This window comes from Thermobia domestica, chromosome 13 (genome assembly GCF_964235325.1).
Source record: "Thermobia domestica chromosome 13, izTheDome1.hap1.1, whole genome shotgun sequence".
Classification (NCBI taxonomy): Eukaryota; Metazoa; Arthropoda; class Insecta; order Zygentoma; family Lepismatidae; genus Thermobia; species Thermobia domestica.
Window position 1 is genome coordinate 127,714,687 of NC_137466.1, and position 18,667 is coordinate 127,733,353.

Genomic DNA, 18,667 nt, shown 5'->3' on the forward strand with positions numbered 1-18,667 from the left:
TTGCAAAAGACCTAACTACCCTATTCTTTTTACGCGATTTTCAATATTAAAACGCCGTTTTCCCTAAAAATACAGTTTTTTGACATTCCTTCTTTTATCCCTTACCCCTCTTTAATGTTCACAAACAAAGGCACACGTAAATAGTTTGAAGAAAAAACTAGATATACCTGCTCATCTCCGTTCATTTCCAAGTAAAAAAGAGAACGATTTCCCATAGAATTAATGGCCTGAGAAACGTAAGGGTCGCTGATATTTTGCTACCTGCATTATTCCTAGCTTGGTTAACGCTAATAGATGTCGCTAGCGTGCAGATAATTAACCGATTTAAAAGTATTATGACGATTTAATTGCAAGTTACGAACCATATTGGTTCAATTTAATTATTTCAAAATCGATAGTGACAATATTAAAACGAAATGAAATATTTCAGTTTAACGTCCCACAAATAGAGTGGGGAAAAAACGGGAGTACTCCGAGAAAACACACGGACATGATGTTGTCTACCACAAATTTACGTGGCCAGGGATCAAACCAAGGACCCCACGCACCAGAGGTAAACGTTCTAGCACTAAGTCACCGTGACCCAGTGATAATACTGTGCAAGATTGTGCTTTGCTGTTTATTCTTAAGACAAGGTTTATTATAACACATATATTAATGGTTGTGTAATCCAGCGTTTCTTAATTGCTGTGTCGTGACGCATTCGTGTGTCGCGAATACATGTCAGGTGTGTCGCAATATTTTTAATGTTTTGAAAGGTCTACAGCAAAGAAATTATCTTTAGAATAAAATTTAAAAATATCGCCAATCGACTTGATTTCACACTTGTGTTCCAATTTTAAAGCTATAAAGTTTGCTTTTAACGATGTTCATTCTTCTTTAGAAAGAAACACTGGACATGAGAGTATGTCTGTCAGGAGTCCGCACAAATAGATATGCTTTGCAAAAATCGCCAGGAACAACTTCTCAGTATTTTAAGTTTGATGTCTTCTTATATTTCTGATGGTAATATTTCTTTCCTATATTCCTGCTTAAGAATCATAAGTTTCTTTTATGTTCATATGTTTCTATTCAAGAGTCTTACTTAATTTGCCTGTGAGATTTGTATTTCATAGTCGTTCCATAATAAAAAATGTATTGTATGTACTTTTATGTTTCACATGCAGGGGTGTCGTGAAAATTTGAAATGTGCACTTTGATGTACCCAAAGGAAAAAAGGTTGAGACACGCTAGTGTTACCATAAGTTACAAAAAACTCAAACTAATAATAATAATAATTTGATATATATAAAAAAATTATAGCTTTTAATTAAGAATGATATTAACCTATAGTATACAGCCGCGAAGACTCGGGAGCAATATCTAGTATTCAAAAGTCAAACTTAATACTAAATGTGCAAATTCATTTTGATAAAGCAAAGTACATTTAACTAGGCTTGAAGAAGAATTCGATTTTAAACAACTCCTCATGGGCTAAAGAGTAACGAGATGATGCAAGTATTCATCACGCTTAAACTCTTTACACAAGATTTGTCTAATAAAAACTGAAGATATAAAACAAAATTTTATAAAATTCATATTCAAGCACTGGAAGCCAGGATGTTATAATATTAATGTGTTCTTTTTAGTAATATAACCCACTAAATGAAGCTATATGAATGCACGTAAAACAATATATTCATTTCTTGTGTTAAAATATTTTAGAAGATCTATCCAACTAAACTAGAAATTAAATATTAAATAAACAGGGCTTGCTTCTAATTCAGTACCTAGTTTGAACAGTAAGTAGTACAATCACTCAATAAGTATTATTTTTATCCACTCTAGTCGTGTGTGACATAAATATGAATATGAATGTTTACAATAAGAGAAACTCTAGCGCAGGAGTAAAACTTTTAAAAATAAAAACTATCACAACATGTATCAAAATTGTCGTGGTATATCAAGTGGAATGTTTATTTATATTATTACAGCGTTTTGATTTAAAAGTTTAAGGGAAAACAGTTAAATAGTTTTTACTTACGTGAACTGCATTTTAAACAACACATGCAGCTTTTTCTATGAACAGCAGACTTACCTGAAACAAACAAAAACTCTCCATAAATATGATACTAATTATTCACCTAGTACATCGTAATTATTTAAATAATTTATATGTAAATGGTTAAACATAGAATATGAATGAATGTTAAATAATATATAAATAAGCAAGAAATATGTTGATGGAAAATTGGAAGAGATAATTCAAAATAAAGAAAATAAAGTTGAACCCTGGATTACAAACCTTATTTTGTGTCTATGTTGTTACAAACCATTCTTTTATTTTACGACTCAAATTTAGTTTTTTTTTTCTTTTAAATATTTCTATCTAGATTACTATTTTTAAATCTGAAAATGGGCTTGTTTATAGAATTATATCGACAATAATATTGGATGCCTTTGGAATACTTCATTGAACAATTACATGTAAAAATTGTGTAAATAACTTGCTAGCTGTATACTTGAATTACAAGTATGATGTCATGAAGAAATAGTTACATTTATGTGGATAAATTGTTTTATAGATATTACAATAATAGATAACTAAAGTAAAAAGACTAGGGCAACTGAAAATTGTAGCATTTTGCATATAAACTTCGAAAAAAGTAATTAGGTGCAAACTTGAAAGTTGTCTTTACAAGTTCTTTCATTTCTCCTCGTCACACACTACGCAACACACAACTCTATTTTCAGAACAAATTGCCTTTATCTACTGCTTACACAAGTGTGTTGTCATCAAGGATGTCATAAAATAGAGGATCTGCCCATACAACAAAATCATGAAGTCATACGTCACAGCTTCGCCACACCTACTCTGCCCACTCCGCGCCACTAAGATCGCAATGTTTCGAGTCAACAATCTTGGCGGAAACGAGAGTAGCCAGTCAGACGTGCCGGCTCGGACGATGCTCGGTTGTTACTTCATTGAGTTCGTATGCTGAAGATACGTATGGGCAGATCCTCTATTTTATAACATCCTTGGTTGTCATTCTCCTTTTCACTGACGAACAGTAAAAGCAAATTTTCCTTGTTTCTTGTGGAGTTTTGTCATAAGGATAGTGATGAGGATGCGCTTCATTAGCAGTATAACTAGAGCCTTCATCAGAAGATAACTCATCCAACAACCTTCTTATTTGATTATTTTCACGCTCTTCCTCACTGTCACCCATAGTTTCTCCACCAACGAAGACAAGAAATAGTTATAATCCTATGACACAACTCTTTGCACTGTTTATAGTTTAAAAAATACTCAATTAATGTTAAAAACAAGAAAGTAGATTTGTCAAAATTTCTAAAAAGAAACTAACGTGGTTACAAACCTATCGTAAAAATTATGACTAGACCTTCAAAATATCCATCATAAAACCGACTGACACGGCTCTCAAACCAAAACTGGCCTTTGCTGTAAGAGCTAGAAAGGTATTGGGGAGAAGAGCGGCCGTGCATTTGCAGTTCAGCGAATTTAACAATTTTGGACATGCTGTATCGTAAAATTTACGAATGGTTTGTAATCCAGGGTTAAACTTTCAATCCATAGCAACGATTAACAGTTAAAATTCATTTCACGAATAAACTTTGTTGCCAAAAATTATATACAATATAATAATGCTTAACACAAAGTGCAAGCGAGCAAACGATTTACGACAGGCAAATGACAAGTCACTTGCAAACCAAACGTAAGTCATCTCCATTTCTATTAGAAAAGAAAGATTTAAGGTTAAAACTTCAAAATCATCCCGTCAAAGTAGAAAAATAGATACCGTAAAACTAGAGTTCTTTGAAAGAGACATAAATTGATTTTATCTGGAAGTCAAATGAACTCCATGAACCCCACCATGATTAGTTCAGTTTCCTTTGACATAAAGAAACAATTCTTTCTACATATGCAAAAACTGCTGGTTAGTTCGTTCCAATGTTTCTGTCCAAAGAACATGTATACTTTCGTTTTCCTTTTAGAGACAATTCACTGAGACCTCTTATGAAAATATGGAATTAAGCGAACAAAACTACCTTAGAATGTCTGATTAAGTACTTAGACATAAAAAAAAATATTTCAACTTGATTATATGTTTCTTTTTATAAAGAAAGATAATAAGATACCTTTTAGGTTTGGCACAAAGCCTGCAGTTACAATCATCCACTTCCAGCCTATGATTCACTACTAGCCCATTCATAAATGAAGATACTTTTGTTTGATATTCTCAGTCAATAAACCGCTTTTGCGTCAAAGATCATATTGAATTTGACACGGAAACATCAAAGATACTGACATTTGTACATTTACTGGGCAAATATTTGCTCTTCTAAAGGTCAGGATGAAGAGACAAGAACTGGCAAACAATAACTTTGCTACAACACTGCTAACAATCGTTAGAGAAACAGAAGGAAACAAATTTCATATTCAGTTGCTTAAAACCTATATGTATTGAAATGTGATTTATATCTTTAGTATTTCTTGAGTTCCCACATGGCTATGTCGATAGCGTACGGAAGGCTTGGATTCGATTCTCGGCAGGACTTTATACGATTCGGATCTCACGTTAAACTGTAAGCCCACGTCTCGTATAACCTCGCTGCTGAAATGGACGCTAAACTCAAATCAAATAAGAAAATCTTTGGCCTTTCTGTCTTTACTAACAAGTTTTGACTTAAAGACCTTGAATGTCAGTAATAATAAATTACTTAGTTTTCACATAATATTACTGTACACAGTACTGTACTGTAGTTTGTAAAGAAACACACACACACACACACACATATATATATATATATATATATATATATATATATATATATATATATATATATATATATATATATATATATATATATATATATATATATATATATATAAACGAATGCAGGTTTGCGTGTTGCCTTATCACACAATAGTTACTGATCTAACTGATATTTGGCATAATTATCAACCTTAGGCCTACTAAGGTTTTCATAATGATAACTTTCGACATGGAGGTTGAGGGGGAGTAGTGACGGGAAAAATAATCGGAAACTACTAATATTCAATCCATAGTTTTCGGGGTCGCTAACATTAATAGTAGCAGTCCCAATGTTGATTAAATACAAGTTCAGCACTCACCGGCGTGAGGTGAGAAGAGATAACGAACGAGTGGAGGTGGGAAAAGAATTACATTATGAATTTTCTCCGTACACTCTCATTGGAATGTATTCTATGAGGGGCAGGGAGTAAAATACTTTCCGTAAATTTATTCTATCCCGTATGAAGAAGTGTCATCTAAGTTACTATCAAATAGTTTTACTTAAGGGCCTTCACTACAGCGAAATTAAACTACCTCTAATTTTATAGATTTTCTGTAATATCTTCAAAAGAGATAAAAATATTCGAAAAGCAGAAACGTAGTGAATTAAACAATACGATTTTGCATGTGATAACCGTTATCACAACTCATCTATCTGCTGTCGATTTGCAACTGTAGATAGATTTAGCATTTTTTGCAGGTTCTGTAAATAGCGGCATACCAAAAGCAGATAGGTGAATTTGATATGAAAACTGGAATTGACTTTGTTACAAACAAGTTTCTTATCATTGAAGCTGGAAACAAGTTTTTTTTAAAAAAAGAGAGATAAATAACAGGTGTAGAAGGAAAATCAATAAATAAAGATAAAAGAACTAATTGAACTGGAATTGCAAACTGATATATTGAGATTGAAGCCCGATATTGAATTCTATAAAAAGGATTACCATCTTTCCGCTGCAGGTGTGTTCGCTTTATCTTTCACTAACATAATAGATTATTATTTAAAGAAACAAACAAACACAATGAGATCGTATTTATAGTGTTTAGAACTTTCTGAGTGCGAGTGATTTTCCACCTTCCTTTCGTTGCTCATGATGGGGAAGCATACTTAAAATCATGACTTTTAAAGATTTGTTCTTTCTGGAGTAAGGGTCGGCAAATGATGTCATTGCACGAGGAGACAATTTGCCTAGGGCCAGCCCTGATCTTGCTAGTGTCATAATAAGGATATATATGAGGATTAGTTTCTTCTCAATAAGTGCCATGGTTCTCGTACAGCACCAATTTTTAGGTTTACAAATTAATTCTTTTATTCTATATTTTGTCAAAAAACTGCGCATCAGCTTTCACATTCTGTACGTAATTTTGTTCAGCTCAATAAGATCTATAGATTGGTACAATCAGCAGAAAAAAACTGCAACATGAGCATGTAAGTTTATTGTGAAACTACGAAGTCTTTTCCTCCAATAAGAGTCCAGGGAAGGATGCCGAGGTTTCTCCTGGCGTGATTCGTTCCACTTAGACGTTATGTTGATTCCCTGGGCTGTTAGGCGTAGTTTAAAAATAAACTTATATGCTCATGTTGCAGGTTTTTTGCTGTGGACTGTACATGTTTGAACTTTAAACATTTTTTTTTCCATTGAACGCTAATGATATTTTAGTTTTGCTTTGTTTGAGTCCCATTTCTTCTACAACTACATCGAAACACACAGAGAGAAATATTGCCAGGTATGAATGTAAAATGATTCTTAATATATGTTAGTTTGATTATCATCCATACGAAGTTTCCCCGTTCCTAATGCTTACTTCATAACGAAATGAAGATAAAGTATCTAGCTATTATAAATGAAAACTCTATCCAATCCATCCAAAAATCCTCTCTGGTGTTGTTAACTGAAAGAGGCATCATGTTGACGTAGAATTGTGTTATGACTGGACTCTGAGTTCGTTCCAATCTATCACCCTTGACGACCTAATACCCCGCATTAGCTCTGCATGCCCAGCCAACTACGGGCGGCTTTCATCGTCATACTCCATAGAGTGCTACACTTCATTGCTTACGGATGCGACCAGCTAAAACTAATATGAGAGGGAGTGAGTTTGATGAAATCACAGCTGCCAGTTTGAAAAACTTTCCAAAAGATGCAACAGAAAAAAGTGCATAGCATATAGTCAGCAGCCTTTAATCAATGAAATATATATTTTTCTTTCACTTGCATTGCCAAAAAGGAAATTTGTTATTGGAAACGATATATAACAGTGTGCAAATAACTCGTATATATATATATATATATATATATATATATATATATATATATATATATATATATATATATATATATATATATATATATATATATATATATATATATCTGGAACGAGAAAATTTATGCAGGAATAACAATGTTATACACAGCTTCAATCCAAGTTTTCCTCTAAACATTCGATGTCAATAAACAAACCGTAAACCCCGTTATTCCAATCTACGTAATCAGTGAATCAGAAGGTATAGAACGATTCTAAAGTCTAAACCCAAGAGAGAATTGATATAGAGTGCATTACCTTTATGTGAAATGAATTTCAGTATGTCCGCTACTTATTCCTGTATCAGTTTTGAGGTCCCGGGTTCGATTCAAAGTCAAAGTACTTGCTCCGTGTTTTTTGAGCTGAGCGAAGCGAAGCTCTTATACTCGGGTTAGCCGTTTGGTTGTCCGCGAACTCCTCCTAGACCGTTTGGCCGATCTCAACCAAACTTAGCACGCTGATAGAGTATGTCGTGCTGAGTGACAACATAGGTCGAAATCAAAAATCCGATGTACCATCGAGGAATAATCACCGAAAAACGCTTACTCCTAGACCGTTTGGCCGATCTCAACCAAACTTAGCACGCTGGTAGAGTATGTCGTGCTGAGTGACAAAAAAGGTCGAAATCAAAAATCCAATGTACCATCGAGGAATAATCACCGAAAAACGTTTCCTGATTACGTAGTTTAAGCTCGCTCAGCTCATTTCATTGCAATCAGGTATATCCAATGCATTCCTAGTTTTAAAGATTTTCTCGAGAACTCCACATGAAGATTTACAATCATTCATACCGTTTAGTTCAGCTCAATGAAGTTAATTTATATATCCCTCATCTTTGGACATTTCTTTCAGTTATACCGTAAGCTTATAATGTTACAGAAACTTGCCACAACAGTTGAGCATCCTGCAAGCTGCAAGTGGTTGCCAGTGCTCCTCGAGCCTTTGACATGCTTCTTCTTTCTCTTTATTTTGTAATGAAATATATAGTTTCAGAAGAAAGTAGAAGGCAGATTTAAGTTTACTCACTTTGCCGATATGAAACCTGGATGAAAAATTAACATGGTATATATTACAATCCCTAAAGAAATGCTACGAGGGTCACTACGAAAGTTTTGAGATGTGAAATAACTTACGTACTTAAAATCAATTTAACACTTACATTTTCTCAAAGTATTCGCCATTACACTGTACACACTTTTGCATCCTCGAAAATCACTTTTGGAAGCAGTGTTGCCAGTCTTTTTCTTCAAGTGTTGAAAGTTCATTCTCGTAAGGCACTACAGCTTCTTCAGGGCTGCAAAATCTCTTCCCACGCATGCGATCTTTTATCCTGGGGAACACAAAAAAATCACACGGGGCAAGGTCAGGGTTATACGGCGGATGCGTCATAAGTTTGACCTCCGTAGATCTCTAAAAACAGAATTGAGATGTTGGCCATGTGTGCGGACGCGTTGTCATGATGAAGCAGGATCCCACGCAATCAAGTTCTTGGACGCCGTTCCCGAAAGCTTCTGGAACACTTTGTTAGGCAAACAGTGGTGTACCACTGAGCAGTAACAGTCAGACGAATATAAAATGAAGCTAAAATGAAAACAGTGGCGATAGTAGCGCAGGAGATGTTAGAGGAGAGAAGAGGGAATAGGTGATTATATCTACTTATCAACATAATTAGAAAAGAGAAAGTAGAACATATAATTAGATTTACTTATCAATAAGGTTAAGGGAGAGAGAAAATAGAACAGATGACTTGTTTTCCTTACCATCAACGTTGATGATAATGAACGTTTAAACATTTTGGTACAACGACCGTTGGTATACGTTAATTATGAATTACTATTATTATTATTGATGAGTTAATCTGCAAAAGTATTGAGAACCTAATGTGTAAAGCACCCACGATAGTGTTAGTAGAACAGCTAGTAAAATTATCGTCGAAGAAAGGTTAAAATAAACACAATATAAACTCTTCCTTCCCCCTCCAAAAAAGTCCTCGCTGGTCCAGTAGCAAGCGCGTGTGACTTTGATGAACAAGGTTATGGGTTTAATTCACGATGGAAGAGCACTGAACATAGTGCAGTGGTCCAGAGTCCACTTTGGATTGTATATTTCATTCTATACGTAACTTCTCAACTTCTCCCTGTTGACAAAGGACGTAAATGCATATCAATCAGTGCATAGAAGGTTTTGTTTTGCTAAAGAAAATACACATATAGTGCTCAGATAGTTGCTCGTCATATGTATAGTTATTCAAATAATTGTTTCTTATCCAAATAATTATTAACCTGCTTGAATTAATTGTTCCGTTAATCATTCTGATAACAGTTCGAATATTTTAATGTGAACTTGCGTCATATTAATTGCACAAGTTCTTGTTCGGTATATATAGTGCGTTATCACTATTCTTGTTAATTAACTCATCAATGCAATTATTATTTGGACATTGAAACAGACAAGCGCGTTGTGTGCATTGCTCAAGAGATATTAAATTCTCAGAATAATTATACGTAGACTACTAATTTTACTACATTAGTAGTCTAAGTGAACTGAGTCAGAAGGTGAATTGTCTACAGTAGGAAGAGACAGGTGTTTAAGAACAAAATATAAATTATTTTAAGTCAAAGATTTAGCCACAGCGGGGTATTGTGGACTAGACTTCTTCCCAAAATTCAAGCATGATCTTATGAGTAAAATTATTTGTTTTTGTAACCTCTGCTTTACAATTTGCGCTAACGATCTTGTTTTGACTTAAGAATTATGATCTTTAATATCGTTCAATAGTCGTAATGTTTCTCTTTTCCTGTCCTCTTTTCTACTCCCTCCAAGCAATTTATCAAATCATCACATTCCTGATAAGACCATTTCTTCCAGTTTTTTCTTTCCCTTTATACAATTTTCAATATTCCTATCCTCTTCTAAACTTTCGTTAATACTTTCTCTTCTATATGGTAAGCGTACGCGCCTTTCTTCGGTGTGGGAGGACCGGATTCGATTCATAGTAGGAACTCAAATGGTTCGAATCCCACATCAAACTATAGGTCCATGTCTCATGTAACCTCAGCGCTGAATGCGACGTTAACTCCAAATCAACCAGCAACTACCTCATTTTTTGTTATTGTTACATGTTTCATTCCTTAATTATCCTCATTCTTCCCTATAATCACATTTCGAACACTTCTAGTTATAGTCAAGAGCAAAACTCAATACTTGTCTACATATTTTCTTTTTTCAAGATTGTCGTCATAAATGGACATATTTGAGCACAGTTTAAAGCTACATTTGAACCATTTCCACTATCAATGGATTTGTAAAAGATTTCTACTTAAATCATTATATCCATTCTGAACATTTAGTGAAATTATTGACGGGCTGGCAAAAATAGAAAAGCATTAAAGATATCAACAAACTACTTAAAAGTATTTATAAATACTTACAAGTATTTACAAAAAATCAAAAATTGATTTCCAGTTAGATGAGATCCAAATAATATGTAATACGCAGAAATACTGTCTCTATTCAGCGGAGAATGTTCACTCTGTATTAAATGGAATGCAGCCTACTTAGTTGTTATTTTCTGTGCTTTCACTATAGTGGGAGAAGATGATAGTTTTAATTAAGTATAGTAGGATCAGTAAGAAATTAGGTAACCATATCTAAAGACCCAAGACACAAAACTCTCAATTCCCGATAAGTGGAAATATGTAAACAAGGTTCTTAATGTACGCCCAAAGGAAGAAATCACAAGGTGTTAAGTAAGGTGATCTGGGGGAGGGACAGGAACAAAGCTAGGTCATCCTCACCAACAGGCCCACTTCAGCAATGCGAAGGTTCATCGTTTACGTATTCACGAATTTGGAATCCAATGACGAGGTGCCTCGTCTTGTTGGAAGACAAAATCCCTCGAATCAGCAGCGAGTTGCGAAAACAACCACAATTGCAAGATATCCAGGTAACTTGTATCGGTTACAGTTTTCTCAAAGAAGAAAAACGACCCACACACCTTTGTATGTAACACTGCACAGAAAAATTTACAGTACCCCAGAATCATACATTATGACGAATCATGTTCCGGGGCAAGTGGATAGTTGCTTCATCACTGAATATCAACTTGACAGCGAAGTAATCATCCTTCAATACTTCCTATATTTTGACCCAACATTCCAATCTACAGACACAATCCTCCGGCTCTCATTGTTGCAGGAGTTACACACGGTATGATTTGAAATGTAACCAGCGACTCAAAATCTTCTACACAATTTGTTGTGGTATCCCAAGTTCGCGATGCTCGGGCTTTTTGTGGACTATGCACGAAACTTGCTCTGATTTTCTCCATTATCTGGCAGTTTTGATTGACCGATGCATTTACCTTTACACAAGCAACCAGTGTTCTTGAATTGCCGATACTACCGTAAAATGCTTTGTTTACATGACGATTCTTTCTCGTATTTTCTTCTGAAAGCGTGCTGCATTGCTATAACATACAAAAATTCTTTTCTTGCTTTACCTCCATTCTGGATAGGTACTAAATACGTGCTGTCACCTGGTACCTCTTTGAATACATAATAAAAACTTAGTGAATTTCTTGCTATTTTAATATATATCTCCAACGAATGTAACGAATGAATCATTTACAGTAGCCCTATACATCCAATCATGGGAATTTTTACTACTGGTATAAGCGGTACTTCAAAAATGCCAAAGTTGAAGTAATTTTTCTCGTGTCTCCACGAACAGATATGTTTGAAAATAGTTACAAAGCGCAGTTACAAAGGTATTAAAGCGTAGGCATTTTTACCATTAGCATAAGCGGTACTTTAAAGATTCCAACTTCGAGTCATTTTTCTCATTGCCCCACGAATGGATATATTTAAAAATAGTTTCATTGGATTCAGCATAAAAATCGCAATTAGAAATGTATCCAAATATGGACAGTTTAGACTAGTGGCATGTTCGTTAATCTTTGCGTAATGTAATGAAAAAGTGACGGTAAAATGGTACTCAATTATGTCCATTTAGTACACAGATTTTAAAACCCATTTATTTCCACTGTTCCCAAGTGGGAACACTTTATGTTTTACCAATTTTATTCTGTGACTTATTTCTTGTGGATTTATTTCGTCTTTTACAATAAGAACCAGTTACCAGTCTATCTGCTACTACTACAGTCTTCAAAATATATTAAATGAGGTCAGATTCAATAAGCTTAAAAGAAATTGCGAAATTCTGAAACAAAAATAATTTGAGATTAAATGGGTAATAATGAAAATGTACAATAAAGCAGAGGTGCCAATTTCAGAGAACAAAATCATCGATTTTCGTCTTTAAAATTATCATATATATATATATATATATATATATATATATATATATTGCAAGAAAATCGTATATTTGTTATGCAAGTGATAATTGTAGAAAACAAGTATAATACTTAGGAATGAGCACGAGCGAGTTTTCATTGAAACTCCACTCGAGAACTCGGCTCGAAAAATTTCCTCCAGCTCGACTCGAATTTAACTGGAGTTTTGAGTCGAGTCGAGCCAAATCGAGCTAAATTCTGTGTGTATTTTCAAATACTTTCTTCAAGTATCCTACATAGACAATATAATTATTATCAATGACACTTACTACAATACTACAACTCATTATTATTATTATTATTATTATTATTATTATTATTATTATTATTATTATTATTATAACAATACCGTGTATAAACATGAAAGTTACGAGGCGGTTTGTATCTGAATACTAAAAACTAGTTGACTGCTGACCTCGGTAGTCGTGAAGTCTAGGAGTCGTTCACAAGATACTGGGTTTGAGTTTCAGAGGAGCAAGTATCCGGCTCGAACCAAAAATTGTTAAAAGTTAGAGGACGCCGGCCAAACATGTTCAAAACTGCTCGGTCCGGGTTTATCATTGTCAACGGCAAGAGCGGCTCAGCTCACAGCTCATTCGCTTTTGAGCTGAGCCAACAGCTAACCCAACCGAGACGGCTCGAGCTGATGGCTCACCCGAACCCAGCCGGCTCGAGCCGATGGCTCACTTGAGCCAAGTCGGTGCCTCATCTCAACCGAGCCGGCTCGAGCTGTTCGCTCAGTTGAACCGGGCTTTTGTTTGGGCTCAAAACTTCGACCGTGCAATTCTCAGCCTTGGTGGTAAGAACTACAGTATATACTTATATTGGTGCTCACGACATTTGAGGCTGTCCCGTTATAAAAATTCATTGCCATCTTGTTAATCGAGACGAGACGAGAAGCGAACAGTGTCCCATCCTGTGAGTAATACTAAAACTATTCCACATTACTGCTCACATTTCTCATAGTTTTCGCTTTCCAGTCTAATCAGGCAATGATTTTAAAACAAGTTAAAACGAACTAAACGAGCGAGCCATTTGTAAAACTCGACTCGACTCGAAACTCGACCTTAAAACAGTGACTTGGCTCGGAACTCGACTTGAGAATATTACCTTTGACTCGACTCGAAATTCGGCTTGAATTTTCTTCGAGTTTTGAGTCGAGTCCAGTTTTAGTTCGACTCGTGCCCATCCCTAATAATACCACTAATAATAACAATAACATATAATAAACTTAGCTAGTAATCTTCAGTCTCGAACTCCAAATCGGCGTTACTGTCTTCGCTGTTAAAGTCCTCATTAACACTTTCCTGAACAAAAACATTTCCATTTCCTCGTAAACGGGATTGGATATAAAGCATGGATACAGGGTTGCCGTTTGCCAATTATCAAATCGTTATTGATTTACTCGAGGAGGAATGACTGCTAAAAATTTCAGTGTATGTATGTGTTTTTTCAAAAAATATGTAATAAACAATTTGTATGAACATTCAAAAACTGCAAAAAAAGTGTATGTTCTAAAATTATCGTATGTTCATGTATCATCGCGAGAGCATTATTGTATATAGCATTAAGGTTTAAATTATCGTATTTCACGATAAATTATCGTATCAACTTTCACGACTAAATCTGGAGACGTTATAAATGGAATATAGAGAAACTGAAGAAAATTGAGTGATGAAACAGAAAACAGTATCTGCAAATAGAATCAAATTGTTTAGATGACACCTTTTAAAAAAAAGTAATAGCTTTCAGATTAATACAAAGTAGATAATAGCATGAAATTAAAGTTGGAGTGTTACGAAAAAAAAGGCTAAGATTCTTACGCAACTTTTACCAATTAGCACTAAGTTCGTAGCCGAACAAAATGTTAGTGTAGAAGACTGTAACTTTTGTTTATTTATGCCAACGATCTTATAAAATAGAGGATCTGCCCTTACAACAAAATCTTGAAGTCATACGCCACAGTTTTGCCACCACTACTCTGCCCACTCCGCCCAATAGGATCGCAATGTTTTGAGCCAACAATCATGGCGGAAACGAAAGTAGCCAATCACACGATGAAGGAAACAAGAGTAGGCAATCAGACTTGGCGATGCTCGGTTTCACTGTTCAACAACGAAAATGTAAATTGAACAAAATCAGCTAATTCTTATTGATTTTGTGGAGCTGATCACGAATTTGAAAGTTATTTTCGAATATTAGCTCTACTTTTCGTTTTACAGGTATGTCTAGTAATAACACTTTAAAAATAAATATATTCGCTTCGTTGGGGGTAAAATGTTACACTGATCCGGCAACACTGGAGAAACTATATGAACGCTTGGTTTCATTGTGTTACTTATCTCAGTAGTGTTGTGCTATTGTTAGAAAAGACAGGTTTAGTGCAGTTATCAGCGTTTTGGGTGTGACGTTTGTGTAGTGCAGCACATAAAAATACAACTACAAGTACGCAAAAATACTGTTATTTCGAATGTATATTTTTAAATAGTTGTCGGAACTATTTCAAGTGACATTTTGAGGATTTCAATAAACAAAAATGCCTCGAAACTGTGTAAACGGTGCGGATAGCTTCTACTACGTGTGTGGGGATGTGACATTTTCCTCACAAAAGCAGACTATAACACCACTAATAAGAAAAGCCTATCAATATTACTTTGGTTGTAAAATTGGAGACCAAGATAAATCTTGGGCACCCCACATTGTGTGTAACACTTGTGCCAGCAATCTAAGAAATTGGATTAATGGGAAGGGGCGCTCAATGAATTTTGCAGTGCCCATGATTTGGAGGGAGCCAAGCGACCACATCAGAGAATGTTATTTTTGTATGGTTCCTTCCGTCAAGAAGGGAATTTCCACGAAGAAGAAGCGGGCCTTGATCTATCCTAACATTCCTTTTGCAATGCGCCCTGTTCCACATGGGGAAGGACTACCTGTTCCTGAGCCACGTAAAGAATACGATCTTTTTTCTGATGATGATCAAGAAGTTGAAGCTCCTGAATCAAGTACTTCGAAGGACCCTATGTTTGTTGTAGAAGAACCTCCATGTGAACTACATAGACTTACTCAAGAGGAACTAAGTGATCTAATCAGAGACTTGGACCTCTCGAAAAGCAAAGCCGAAATTTTAGCGTCACGCTTAAAGCAATGGAATTTATTGCAGGAAAAAGTAAATATTTCAGTGTATCGGAATAGGGAGAAGATGTTCACTTCATTTTTTTTTTTACTATGGAAGACACACTTGTGGCATGTACAGATGTAAATGGTCTCATGAGGGCACTTAAAATTAATTACGAACCTACGGAGTGGAGGCTCTTTATAGATTCGTCCAAGGTAAGTTTAAAGGCAGTTCTTTTACATATTGGAAATGAACTTCCTTCAATTCCTGTAGGTTACGCAGTTCATATGAAGGAATCTTATGAAAACTTGAAACGTTTACTTCAAGCCATTAAATATTACGATTTTCAGTGGCTCATTTGTGGTGATCTTAAAGTAATAGCACTGTTGTTAGGTATGCAGTTAGGGTATACAAAGTATTGTTGCTCTATATGTGAATGGGACAGTAGATATCGTGGATCTCATTACCGCAAAAGTGATTGGAGTACCAGAGAAACTCTTCAGCCGGGAGTGAAAAATGTGCAGCATGAACCACTGGTAGATCGTAACCGAATTTTGCTTCCCCCTCTCCATATTAAATTAGGTCTTATGAAAAGTTTTGTTAAGAGCATGAACCAAGAGGATGAGGCCTATAAGTACCTAAGAGGACAATTCCCTCGATTAAGTGATGCCAAAGTTAAAGAGGGTGTTTTCATAGGGCCACAGATTAGGCAACTGTTCAAAGATGACAAGTTCGACGAAATTCTCGAAGGTGAGGAAAAAGCTGCGTGGGAAAGCTTGAAGAAGCTGTTTGTTCACAGTTCTTGGGAAGACACCGAGCAACAAATTACAAACAACTGGTAGCAAAGTTGTTATTGTGCTACGAAAATCTTGGTTGCAATATGTCTCTGAAACTCCTCTTTCTTCATTCACATCTAGACTTCTTTCCCGAAGATTGTGGAGCAGTAAGTGATGAACATGGTGAGCGTTTCCATCAAGATATTGCAGCCATAGAGAAGAGATATGAGGGAAAGTGCAGTTCTAACATATTGGCCGACTACTGTTGGACTATTGCAAGGGATGTTCCAGATGTAACCTACAAAAGGCAAGCCAAGCGAAGACGCTCAAAATAAAATAAACATAATCCTGTACAAAGGATCACTTGAAACTTTTGTCTACATTGCAGTGTAGTTCTTGCACAAAAAGGTATTTGTACATATTTTTCATGTTTTGATGTTAATACTAATTTTTATTACGGAATTGTTAATGTTTAACTTGACCACGGTTACTTTATTTTCTGTATCGCTGTGAAACTGGTATTTGCGCAATTTTGAAAAAGGAAGTACAAGGATATAGAAAGCTATAGGTTAGGGTACTTCTTAACTCCCCAGCTTATCACATCACAGTGAAATAGATAAGAAAAAGTGAAATGTAGGTTTTTACAAGGATTTTGCTTAAATGTTCTATAAATATTAATACATTTGTATATATACAGCTACTGTTGTACAAGGGCGTTTTTTTTCACAACCTGAGCTAAGAAAATTCTTCTATTATCATTTCCTTTCATATTATGCTTAAATGAATGTAAAAATCGCAATTTCAAATAATTTACATACTTTCGATCAAAATTTGTTGAACAGTGGGTTATTTATTGGCTTCATTGATTTAATAGGATGAAGATACGTATGGGCATATCCTCTATTTTATAACATCCTTGATTTATACACTAAACTACTTAAATGACAGGCTTCATGGCCACGAGAAGCTATGATCGTCCAGAATGGTTTTAGGCTAGTGATGCGCAGTAATAGACTCCACTTTGCTTTTGAAACTAAAGTTTACTAACTTTTCCCTAATCATCTCAATATGCTGAATCAAATTCGAGAATTTTGTTTTTACAACAAATCGAACCCAAGATCACTAGCATCAAAACCAAAAACTTCACCGTTCGGCCATTATTTTTATTTACAAATATAGGAAATATAATGTAAGAGAGTAATAAAACTTTGAATTAAATAATCTTAAAAAAACTAAATACCCAATGAAATTACCTTCAAGTTTGAGGTAATATTATAATATCTAGTGGTTGTTGTGTTTAAATGGAGTTGTACGGTCTCTCTGCCGTTTCTCAATTGTTTTTATCTGCTATTCTCCTTCTCTCAGAAGGTATTTTATGAATGCTCTGAGATTGTCATACAAGAGGCGTTTGTTTTCTAACAAAGACAATATTGCGGCCCGTGGTTTCTAGATGTGGCTGAGAGAACTGCATTTGCGAGTGTCATTCAACTTGATTGGATGGTCTAACTGCACTTCACCGTCATTCCAGTCCCCGGGTTAATTGAGTCAGAGTGAGCTATGACATTTGGCAGTTTCATCCATGCGGTGTGCCACGGCATTTCGATTAAGTGGGCTTTCCCCCCAGCCAAGCTCCCTGCTGGGTTGTATGGCAGAGTAGAGAGGGCGAGGATCAGTCGCATGTTGAAGGAAAAGAGGAGCAGAGAGGGGAGAAATAGGTGAACACATAGCCTAGATGCGTTAAAAGGGGAGGTTTGCAGATAGAGAGTGTGAGTGTCAGAGTTTTCCATTGTCCTTGACCAACTCATGTCTAGAGATTTTTTTACTAAAAAATTTTTGGGAAAACGTACTTTAACCAAGGCTCATGAACACAAGAGTTGATGGATGTTTCTCATACGAAAACTGTGGAGATTCGGGGAAAAAGAAAGATCTCCTTCTCTTTCTTCTTCCTCCATCTAGAAAGAAAAAAACCACACGTCCGCAATTTTGAACCAAACTGGCAATGATCCGGACGTCAACTCCCCCTCATACTTCTCCGAAACCTCTTCAAAAACTCTTATATATATATATATATATATATATATATATATATATATATATATATATATATATATATATATATATATATATAAAGGACAGTCATTTTACTTACTCACAAATGCAGAGGCGAGGATGGGGAAAAGAAGGGACTTGATCCAGGAATTTGTAATGAGACAATATTCTGTCGACGAACATTGGAAATTATGTTCTGTTGGCATCATACAGGAACCCACAGAGTTAAAAAAAGAACAAAAAGAAGAGCGAT